Source organism: Carcharodon carcharias, chromosome 13, assembly GCF_017639515.1.
Source record: "Carcharodon carcharias isolate sCarCar2 chromosome 13, sCarCar2.pri, whole genome shotgun sequence".
Taxonomy (NCBI): domain Eukaryota; kingdom Metazoa; phylum Chordata; class Chondrichthyes; order Lamniformes; family Lamnidae; genus Carcharodon; species Carcharodon carcharias.
Genome location: NC_054479.1, coordinates 128,361,428 through 128,371,488, shown reverse-complemented (window position 1 = coordinate 128,371,488; position 10,061 = coordinate 128,361,428).

Sequence of the window (10,061 nt, the reverse complement as noted above, 5' to 3'; positions counted from 1 at the left end):
TATTTCCAGAATATCTTTTACAACCAGAATTGAATTCCAACAATTGAATGAATCTGGAAGAATTTGTATTTATTTACAGTGACTTTTATTACCAATCAGCATTACTTTCTGATTAATCGCACTTTTTACTTAACTGATCTAGGCCAGTTCACTCACTCTGTCCATAAACTGATTCAAATCCAGTTATTTCCCCCTTCCTGTACATTTACCTCACTCTCTCTCCATGCACAGGTTTAAATCTAGTTACTCACTCTCTGTCCATGAACCAGTTTAAATCCAGTTACCCACTCCCTATCCATGAACTGGTTTAAATCCAGTTACGCACTCCCTGTCCACGAACCGGTTTAAACCCAGTTACCCACTCCCTGTCCATGAACCGGTTTAAACCCAGTTACCCACTCCCTGTCCATGAACCGGTTTAAACCCAGTTACCCGCTCCCTGTCCATGAACCGGTTTAAACCCAGTTACCCACTCCCTGTCCGTGAACCGGTTTAAATCCAGTTACCCACTCCCTGTCCATGAACCGGTTTAAATCCAATTACCCACTCCCTGTCCATGAACCGGTTTAAATCCAGTTACTCACTCTCTGTGTTCACTGTAATTGAAATCAATGTTCTTTTAAACAGAAAACCCATGACAGCGATAATCGCTCCTGGCCAAAAATAATTTGCGAATTTTAATGTAAATAATATTAAATTGTCATCCATTTAAATATTTGCTTTGAGTTGAGATGTGGTTTTAAACCGTGTCAGTTTTTCTTGTTAAAATGAAAACGTGACTCAGAGAGAGAATCAAAAGTCAGATTGAAATCTCAGAACTCTCCCTCCCTGTCTCCTCCCAACCTCTCGATATTCAACTCAGTTAAACGCTGGATATTGTACTACCTGAGCATTCAGTCATACCTGCGCCTCAGGCCCATCTCTCTGCCTTTCTCCTTCCTGGGGAACAGTCTCTCCTCCTCCAGGCCCCTCTCTCCTGATCCAGGATCCGTGGAGAGGCTTTCGCCTCCCCTCCTCATCCCCTGTCTCTCCAGAATCGAATGGCAAAACTACACGAAGCATCGATGTTCCTCCTTTTTTCAAGGCCAGGCGAAAAAAAAATATATAAATAAGTAACATTGAAACGAAACAAATCGGGCTGGAGAGCGAGTGCGGTGAAAAGTGGAGGTCAGGAACCAGCGCTGGTTTGCGACTATCTGCCAAATTGGCACTCCCTTTATACCAGTTAACCTACCCAGCCTGCCCTCCTGTGACTCGGCTTGTTTTCCCTGTTCTCGCTTACCTGCTGTTGGCAATTACTCGGATAGTTTTAAAAGCCCCTTTTCCATATTTGATGAAGTAGCTGCAGCCGATCACGTTTCTCTATCGCCAAGCCCAACCGAGCCAACCAGCCTCCCCCTCTCTCTCAATCTCTTCCCTGCTTTCACCAACCCGAGGCCGGGGTGGTTGAGAAGGAATCCAGCCAAATCTCTCATTGTCTCCCGCCCCACGTGTGTTAAACCCGATCGCCGGGCAGCAATGCAGGAAAGGCGACTCGACTAAACCTGGGCCAGAATTGAAAGCTGAACTGGCTTCACAAAAGGAGATTAGGCTCCAGCGGCTGATAAATATTTTAACAGCCCCACACTACCACCGTCAAGGCTCCATATGACGCCCCTACCCCCGGTTACCTGCTATCACCAGGTGGAACACTATCTCACCTGGATAGCATTTATTTCCAACCCAGTCTGTAACCGAACCTTGCGGAACAATGAGGATACGGAGAATTAAACCCCTTCCCCCCCTCCCCCCCCCCCCCCCCCCGCGGTTTAAAGTGGTTATACTTACTGGACAGGCTGATTTTATTTTTCCATGTTTTCCCGCACTTTATAATCGCAAGGGCATTTTAGCGACTACATCATCACTTAGACTGAGTTGCCTCATTGCCGGGAACTGCAGCTCACCAAATCCCACACAAACCCCAACCGGCAGCAAAATGGTAGATGAAATGCAATAGGAAAATGGATAATTCACAACGATATTATGTCTGATAAATAAAAAGAAACGAATGCTGGACATAGCAAGTCAGGCAGCAACCATGGAGACAGAGAAACAGAGTTAATGTTTCTGGGTCACTGACTTTTCAGCAGAACATTATCTAATTACTGTGTCAAAAAATCTGATCGCTGCAGTTTGCGGTGTCTATGATTCTGTGTATGTATCTGGGTGTGTATACATGCGTATGTAGGGGCGAGTGGCTGAAGGTGCCTGGGTCGGGAGTGAGTGGGTTTCTGTATACGGATGTCTGAGTGAGGGCCTCTGTGCGCTGCTTGATTGTAGGGCGATCATTTCATGCGTGTGCACAGTTGCATGGCGTGCTTCTAATGTGTGACAGTGGGTATAGGAGGGTATGAATGAGTGGGTCTGTGAGCACCTGGACACAAATTAAATTCTAGCTTCAATCCCTGGCACATACAATACCTTCTCTTCTCAAAAATAGACAGCCAGCTCAGTACTCCTCCTTTCCATTATTGCACTAACCCGCTGCTAAGACAATTCACTTAACCGCTCAAATAAGGAATCCTCGAGTTCGGGAGACAGGGAGATGCAGTGGCTCAGCCTTTGAAGTCTGGGCCTGAGTTCAAGTCCAGACCAGACCCATGGGGTGGAAGTTTCCGTTGTCTGTAGAGATAGAGTGTGAAATAAATTCAGTCCAGTCACTAGTGAACATGGGCCCAAGGCACAAAACTCACTTCCCCTCATTTGGCAATCTCAGTGAGGGTTGTCCCGACTGCGGGGAGTGCAAACAATATCGAGCTTGGGTGGTTACTCGTTACCTTTCCTGCGAAGGCTCGAGGCTGATATCGGGTCGCCGAAGTGCAAAATGTTTCGTTCCCTAGTATTGTTTGCCCCAAGTTCAGAATTAACAAGGACAAGAGCTATATGAGCAAGAATAGACCATGGAGCCTCCTGGAGCCTACTCCGTCATTCAATAGGGTCATGGCTGATCTGTCTCAACCCCATTTTCGCGCCCGCTCCCCATATCCCTTGATTCCACGAGACACCAAAAATCTGTCTATCTTATCCTTAAATGTATTCAACCATGGAGCATCTCAAGGGGAGGCGGTGGAATTGTCACTGAGCTGGTGTTCCAGAGACCCACGGCAGATGGTGAAATTTGAATTCAATAAAAAAAACCTGGAATTAAAAGTCCAATAGAACCATAGAAAAGTTACAGCGCCGAAGGAGGCCACTCGGCCCATCTTGTCCATGCCAGCCTGAGGACACCCAGGTGCCCTTTCTAAACCCACCTTCCTGCACTCGGCCCATAGCCCTGCAGTTTACAGCACTTAAGGTGCTTTTTAAAAGAGTTTAGAGTTTCTGCCTCTTACCACCAACTTGGGCAGCGAATTCCAGATGCCCACTACCCTCTGCATAAAAAGTTCTTCCTCATGTCCTCCCTACACATTCTGCCATTTATCTTGAATCTATGTTCCCTGGTTCTAGAATTCTCCACCAAGGGAAACAATTTTATCCTGTCCACTCCATCTAATCCCCTCATAATTTTGTACCTCAATCAAGTCACCTCTCAGCCTTCTTTGTTCTAAGGAAAATAACCCCAACCTATCCAAGCTCTCCTTGTAGCTACACTTTTCTAACCCTAGCAACATTCTTGTAAACCTCCTCTGCACTCTCTCCAGAGCTATTACGACCTTCCTGTAATGTGGTGATCAGAACTGCACACAATACTCCAGTTGTGGCCTCATCAGTGTTTTATACAATTCTAACAATATATCCTTACTTTTATATTCTATACCTCTGCCATTGAAGGAGAGCATCCCACATGCCTTCTTTACAACCTTGTCTCCTTGAACTGATGATGAAGGTGAAACCATTGTGGATTGTCCTAAAAACCCATCTGGTTCATTAATGTCCTTTAAGGAAGGAAACCTACTGTCCTTACTTGATCTGGCCTACATGTGACTCCAGAACCACTCTTAAAAATGCTCTCTGAACAAAGGCCATTTGGGATGGTCAATAAATGCTGGCCTAGCCAGTGACACCAACATCCCATGAATTAATAAATAATCCACAACCCTCTGGCGTGGACAATTCCAAAGAGTCACAATCTTCTGAGTGAAAAAAGTCCTCATTTCGGTCTTAAATGATGGATCCCTGATTCCGAGAATGTGTGCCCCTGCTCTAGGTTCTCCAGCCGGGGTAAACAATCTCTCAATGTCTACCCTGTCTATACCCTTCAGAAACTCATACGGTTCAATGGGTTCAAGAAGGATGTGGGAATCCAAGAATGGCCCTTTTTTAAAAAAAAGTAAGTTCCTGAGTGGGGTTCACTGGCTCTAACATTCGTTGGATAGACAACACAAGACTCAGTCAGTGCCATGTACACCAAGAACTTTAAACATCAACTACTACCGCTGAAATATCAATTGACACATCAGCACTAACCGATGCTTAAATGATTGAATCATATCAAATCATTTGATTTTGTCTATATAAGCGTAATGCAATGTTATATTTGCTACTCAACCCAATATCTAAATCTGGTTCCTGAGGGTGATTAATTCTCTTTGCATGTCAAGCACTTTTCCATTTTAAAACAGTTTTTTTTAATATTAATGTTTAGGTGCGGAGGTATCCAGTTAACTAAGGAAAAAAGATGCTTCTAAGGAAACATTCGTTTAAACTCTGGACTGTTATTAAACTCCGAGAGGGGCTGACACTGATGTAGATTTAACACAAATTGCTGGGATGAACGATAATTTCATTCGCCTCTTAAAGCAGAGAGTGATCATTTTCCCATTTATTCGTTAATAGTTTAATTCATATTAAATAACAAACCAGGCAACAAAATTATATCTTCCTAAAAAAAAATTTTAAAAAATCAGCGCTCTGTGTAACGCGCCGTTAGAAAATACCTGCCTTTTTTTATCTCTAACTGCGAAGTTAATAATCATTGTAGAAAATTTAAAATGTGTAAAATATCAGACATTTGGTAGATTTGGCGGTTTCAGGTGACCTAGTAAAGTGCTGCGTTTATACTTAACACGTTTAGTTAATCTATCCTTTCCCACATGGAGTCGGGTGAGTACACGGGACTTTGACAAATTTACAAATGCAGGGTCATATTTTAAACATGGGTGTCATTATTTTTTTCTGAAACATCATTCTAGATATGTCAACACATTGTGGAGAGCGTTATATCCCCAGAATCATCAATTCCGCTCAAAGAAGCAACCCTAGCATTTCATCCCCTTTCGAGGGGTCCCATTCAGCACACAGGAACATCCAGGGACCCCCAGTAAAGGGGAAGAGGAGAATTGTCCGTTTTATATTGTGGGGGGGGGGGGGGGGGGGGGGGGGGGGGGGGGGGGGGGTGGGGGGGGGAGCCTCCAAAATAGTTGTCTTTTTTTCTGGTTAGATTCTTCACTGTTGATTTTTTGCTTCGATATTTCCGTGTAAATTGGTGCTTTGCTCGATACAAAAATGGTTCACTTCTTTCCCGGGTATTTTTATACCATCAACATAACCTCGTTTCTCATGTCCAGATGCCGATGACCGCAGCTCGCCCACGGGGCTGGGACGATGCAGGCAGCTCCCTGCTAAAGGCACGGTCCCGATTTCAATGTAAACCCCAGCACCCGTCACATCATAAATGCTCACAACCCTCCTGCTTTTGGGCTATTCAATACGATGGGCCGAATGTTGCAGACGGGTTGGGCGAGATCCCGAGGGATGAGAGCCTGGGACCGAGGGCTCCAGGAAGAAGAGGCAGAGAGGGGGAGGGGGGAAGGGGGGGTGGGGGTGGCTGGTGAACAGGCTATCATGCTCTGGAAATGACCCTAAACCCGACACAATCTATTTCCTTTTAAACACAAGAGAAACTTGGTGCTTTAATTGCCCGTTGTATTGTGTTCCGATCATGTGTCACCGCGCCATCCTTCTTCAAGTTCAAACAGTGCGCGGGAATACTGACATTGCCCTTCACCGCCACCGCCCCCCCACACCCCCCCCCGCCCCCCACGCCACCCCGCATAAATGCACAAAGTGTTTACATATTTCACTCAGGAGCTGCTGTTATCTTCCCAGAATGTTTACATTAAAGTTGGATTTTTTTTAAAAAAAAACAAGACACGAATCGGTCAATCAATAAACCTTACTCTCGCATTCTGGGTATCTTCGTGTTTGCACGAATCCTGACTGGATCCTCAGTGCCAGATTGGTCCCACCCTTAAAAACACGCTCTTCGAAACAAGTTCCGAAGCATCTGTCAGTAGGTATAAAAAATAGAGGGCCCCGAATGGGTTAAGACCATGCAGTAGGGACGGGTCGGCAGGCAGCTTAACCATATTTTTGGAGAGGAATGTCACATCAGATGTAAACACAGTATTGTTGATTAATGACACGTTGCTCATCACCAAGACAGCCTCATCGCCAGCTTTATGTTTTACACCTCCCATGTAAAGATCACGGTCATTTGAGATACATTTGTCAGCATTTCCACCTGTATTTGAAGAGTTTAATCAGGGAAAGGTTGGGTGATATTTTAGTGTAATATTTCCCTTCACAGACCGGTTGGCCCTGAAATCTACCATTGATGTTTATCATTATACCAGTCCTATTGAGGAATATACAAATCACACTTTATTCCCTCTCGGCCCAGCCACCTCGTAGTAGAGAAATTCTCTTCATCAACTGATTTTCTGCTTAAGATTGTAATTTCATCACAATATCTTATTTTTCTGAGGACTCTTGAGTTGTTAGGTGATCAATGTGTATTTTAAAAACTCTATTAACCTGAGCCGAATGACAACTGTAAATAAATGGCCAGGGATGTGTTAATAACAGAGATAAAAACAAAAAACTGCGGATGCTGGAAATACAAAACAAAAACAGAATTACCTGGAAAAACTCAGCAGGTCTGGCAGCATCGGCGGAGAAGAAAAGAGTTGACCGAGGGTCATGAGGACTCGAAACGTCAACTCTTTTCTTCTCCGCCGATGCTGCCAGACCTGCTGAGTTTTTCCAGGTAATTCTGTTTTTGTTTTATGATGCGTTAATAATTCAGCTCTATAAAGCTAGGCTCTGTTTTAAGGCCACCGCGCTCCCCCCGCCCCAATTTAACCCGTTTCTTTCACTTTACCTGCTGTGTACTTCCAACATTTTCGAGTTTTATTCCCTGTCTCTCATTGTAGGTACCCTGTGTTTCAAAATAAAAGAAATAAATCCATTTGACCGGGACCAATCTCACTGTACTTAAAAGAAAGCTTTACTTGGTGCTGCAAGTTAAGCAGCAATAGTTTCTATTCTGCTCTGTATAACTTGCAGGTCTTCTGTGGCGTTGCTAATGATCAGTCAGTTTTAAAGCCTCAGCAGTGGCTCAGTGGTCAAACTTCCCACCTCTGACCTAGAAAGCCTGTGGGTTCAAAACCCACTCCAAACACTTGAGTGTGAAGTTTAGGTTGCCTGTTCAGAGCGCTCTTTTGGATGAGATGTTACGCTGAGCTCCATCTGGCCGCTCGGATAGACATAAAAGTTCTCCCGGGACAATATTTAACCCGCGACCAATATCACTGAAATAGATTATCTGGATATAATAACATTTTTTTTTGTGGGAGATTGCTGGGTATAAATTACCTGCTGTATTTCCTGCCTTACGGCAGGGATAACGCTTTGAAAGCATCACATTGACTGTAAAAAAGCCTTGGAACCTCCCGAGATTGTGAAAGGCGCTACATAAAATCAAGTTGAAAAAAATTGCATTCATATAGCGCCTTCCACAACCTTAGGACATCTCCGGCACTTTGCAGCCAAGTAAGTTCGTTTGAAGTGCATTCACCGTTGGTCCCATGTTAACTGGCATTGTTAACAATTCTCCCTATTCAGGTGTTGTCCCTCTCTCGTTTAAATCTGCCGGAATCAAGCCCCTGCCCGCCCCTACGCACTCAAAAATCAACCTTTGACCCCCAACGTCCTTGCAAGCTATCACCCCATCTCCAACCTCCCTTTCCTCTTGTGCATCAGGCCAACCTTTCCCAGAGCTCCATGTTTGAATCCCTCCAATCAGGTTTCCGCCTTGACACCGTACCAAAACTCTTATCAAAGTCACAGGTTACATCCTATGTGATTGTGACAAAGCTAAACGACTTCACCCATCTAGACCCGTCTGCAGCACTTGACATGATTGGCTACACCGTCCTCCTCGCACACTTCTCCACTGTCATCCAGCTGGTTGGGACACAGCGCTCACTTTATTCCATTCTTATCTATCTAATTGCAGCCACGGTATCACTTGCAATGGCTTCTCTTCCCACTCTTGCATCATTACATCTGGAGTCTGCCAAAGATCCATCCTTGAAACCCTCCTATTTCTCATCTACACACTGCTCCTCGGTGACATCATCCAAAGACATAAGGCTAAATTTTACATGCCCCCTGGTGGGTGCGTTTCCCGTGGGCGGGACATATAAAATGGACTGGGCATCTATCTCACCACCTCCCCACCCACCACCGAGCACACCCCCATAATGTGGGGTCAGGGCAGGCATCGAAATTGGCAGCTCACTCATCATATTTAAATGAACAATTAAGGGTCAATGAGGCTTGTTTCAAGCCTATTGACCCTGGCAAGATGTTTAGATTGAACCCCTCCTTCCTTCCTACCTACCTGCTCCCTCTCTTAAACCCACACCCTCCCACCCAAGACCCCGGATTTACCTGCTCTGAGGACCCTAAGCCTTTGGTTCTGCTCTTCAGCAGCAGTCCTAGCAGCTGCCACTGATGCTGTCCTAGCACTGCCAGGACTGATGGAGCTGGCGGCCAATCGGATTGTCCCCAAGTTCCAGGCAGGAGTGAAGCATGTTGGCTCCACACCAATGTGGTTTTCGGCGGGGGAGGGATGTGTGAGTGTGTGTGTGTGTGTGTGTGTGTGTGCCATCTGACGCCCCACCCCCAGGATTATTTCACTCATAATAGTAGTTAGTTTTAATCTATATGCTCGACCTCTCCACCACCTCTCTCAACTCCCTCCACTGTTGCTAAATTATCAGACCACTTATCCAACATCTAGTACTGGATGAGCAGAAATTTCCTCCAATTAAATATTGGGAAGACTGAACCCAACCTCCCTAACACAAACTCTCTTCTCTCGCTACCAACCCCATCCCTCTCCCGGGCACCTGTCTGAGGTTGAATCAGACAGTTCACAATGTTGGTGTCATATTTGACCCCGAGATGAGCTCCCAACTTATATATCCATGCCATCACTAAGACCACCTATTTCCACCTCTTTAATATCACCCGATTTCAACCCTACCTCAGTTCATCTGCTGCTGAACTCCTCATTCATTCTTTTGTTACCACTAAACTTGGCTACTCCAATACACTCCTGGCCACATGCTATCCTGCATAAGTTTGAGGTCATCAAATCTCTGTTGCCTGTGCCCTTATACCAAGTCACATTCATCCATTACCCCTGTGTTCATTGCCCTACATTGGCTCCTGGTCAAACAATGTCTCAATTTTAAAACTCTCACCCATGATTTCAAATCCCTCCATGGCCTCAGTCCTCCCTACCTCTAATCTCCTAAAGCCCACAACTCTCCAGGACATCCGAGCTCATTTAATTCTGGCCTTTTGAGCAGTTCCAATTGTAAAGGTCATGCCTTCACCTGCCTTGGCCCTGAGCTCTTGAAATTCCCTCCCTAAAGCTCTTTGCCTTTCTACCTCTCTTTCCTCCTTTAAGATGCTCCTATCTTTTCGACCCTACTTTTAGTCACCTGCCCAAATATCACCTTATGTGGTTCAGTGTCAAATTTTGCTTTATATTACACCTGAGAAGTGCTTTGGGGTGTTTTTTTTTATGTTAAAGGTGCTATACAAATATAAGTTGTTGCAATATAGGAAACATGGCAGCCAGTTTGTGCACAGCAAGCTCCTACAAACAGCAATGTGATAATGACCAGTTAATCCGTTTTGTGATGTTAATTGAGGGATATTGGTTAGACATCAGGGGCAGCATTTTCCGGTGGGTGAGCGGAGATCGGGCCCACTCGCCGATGCAT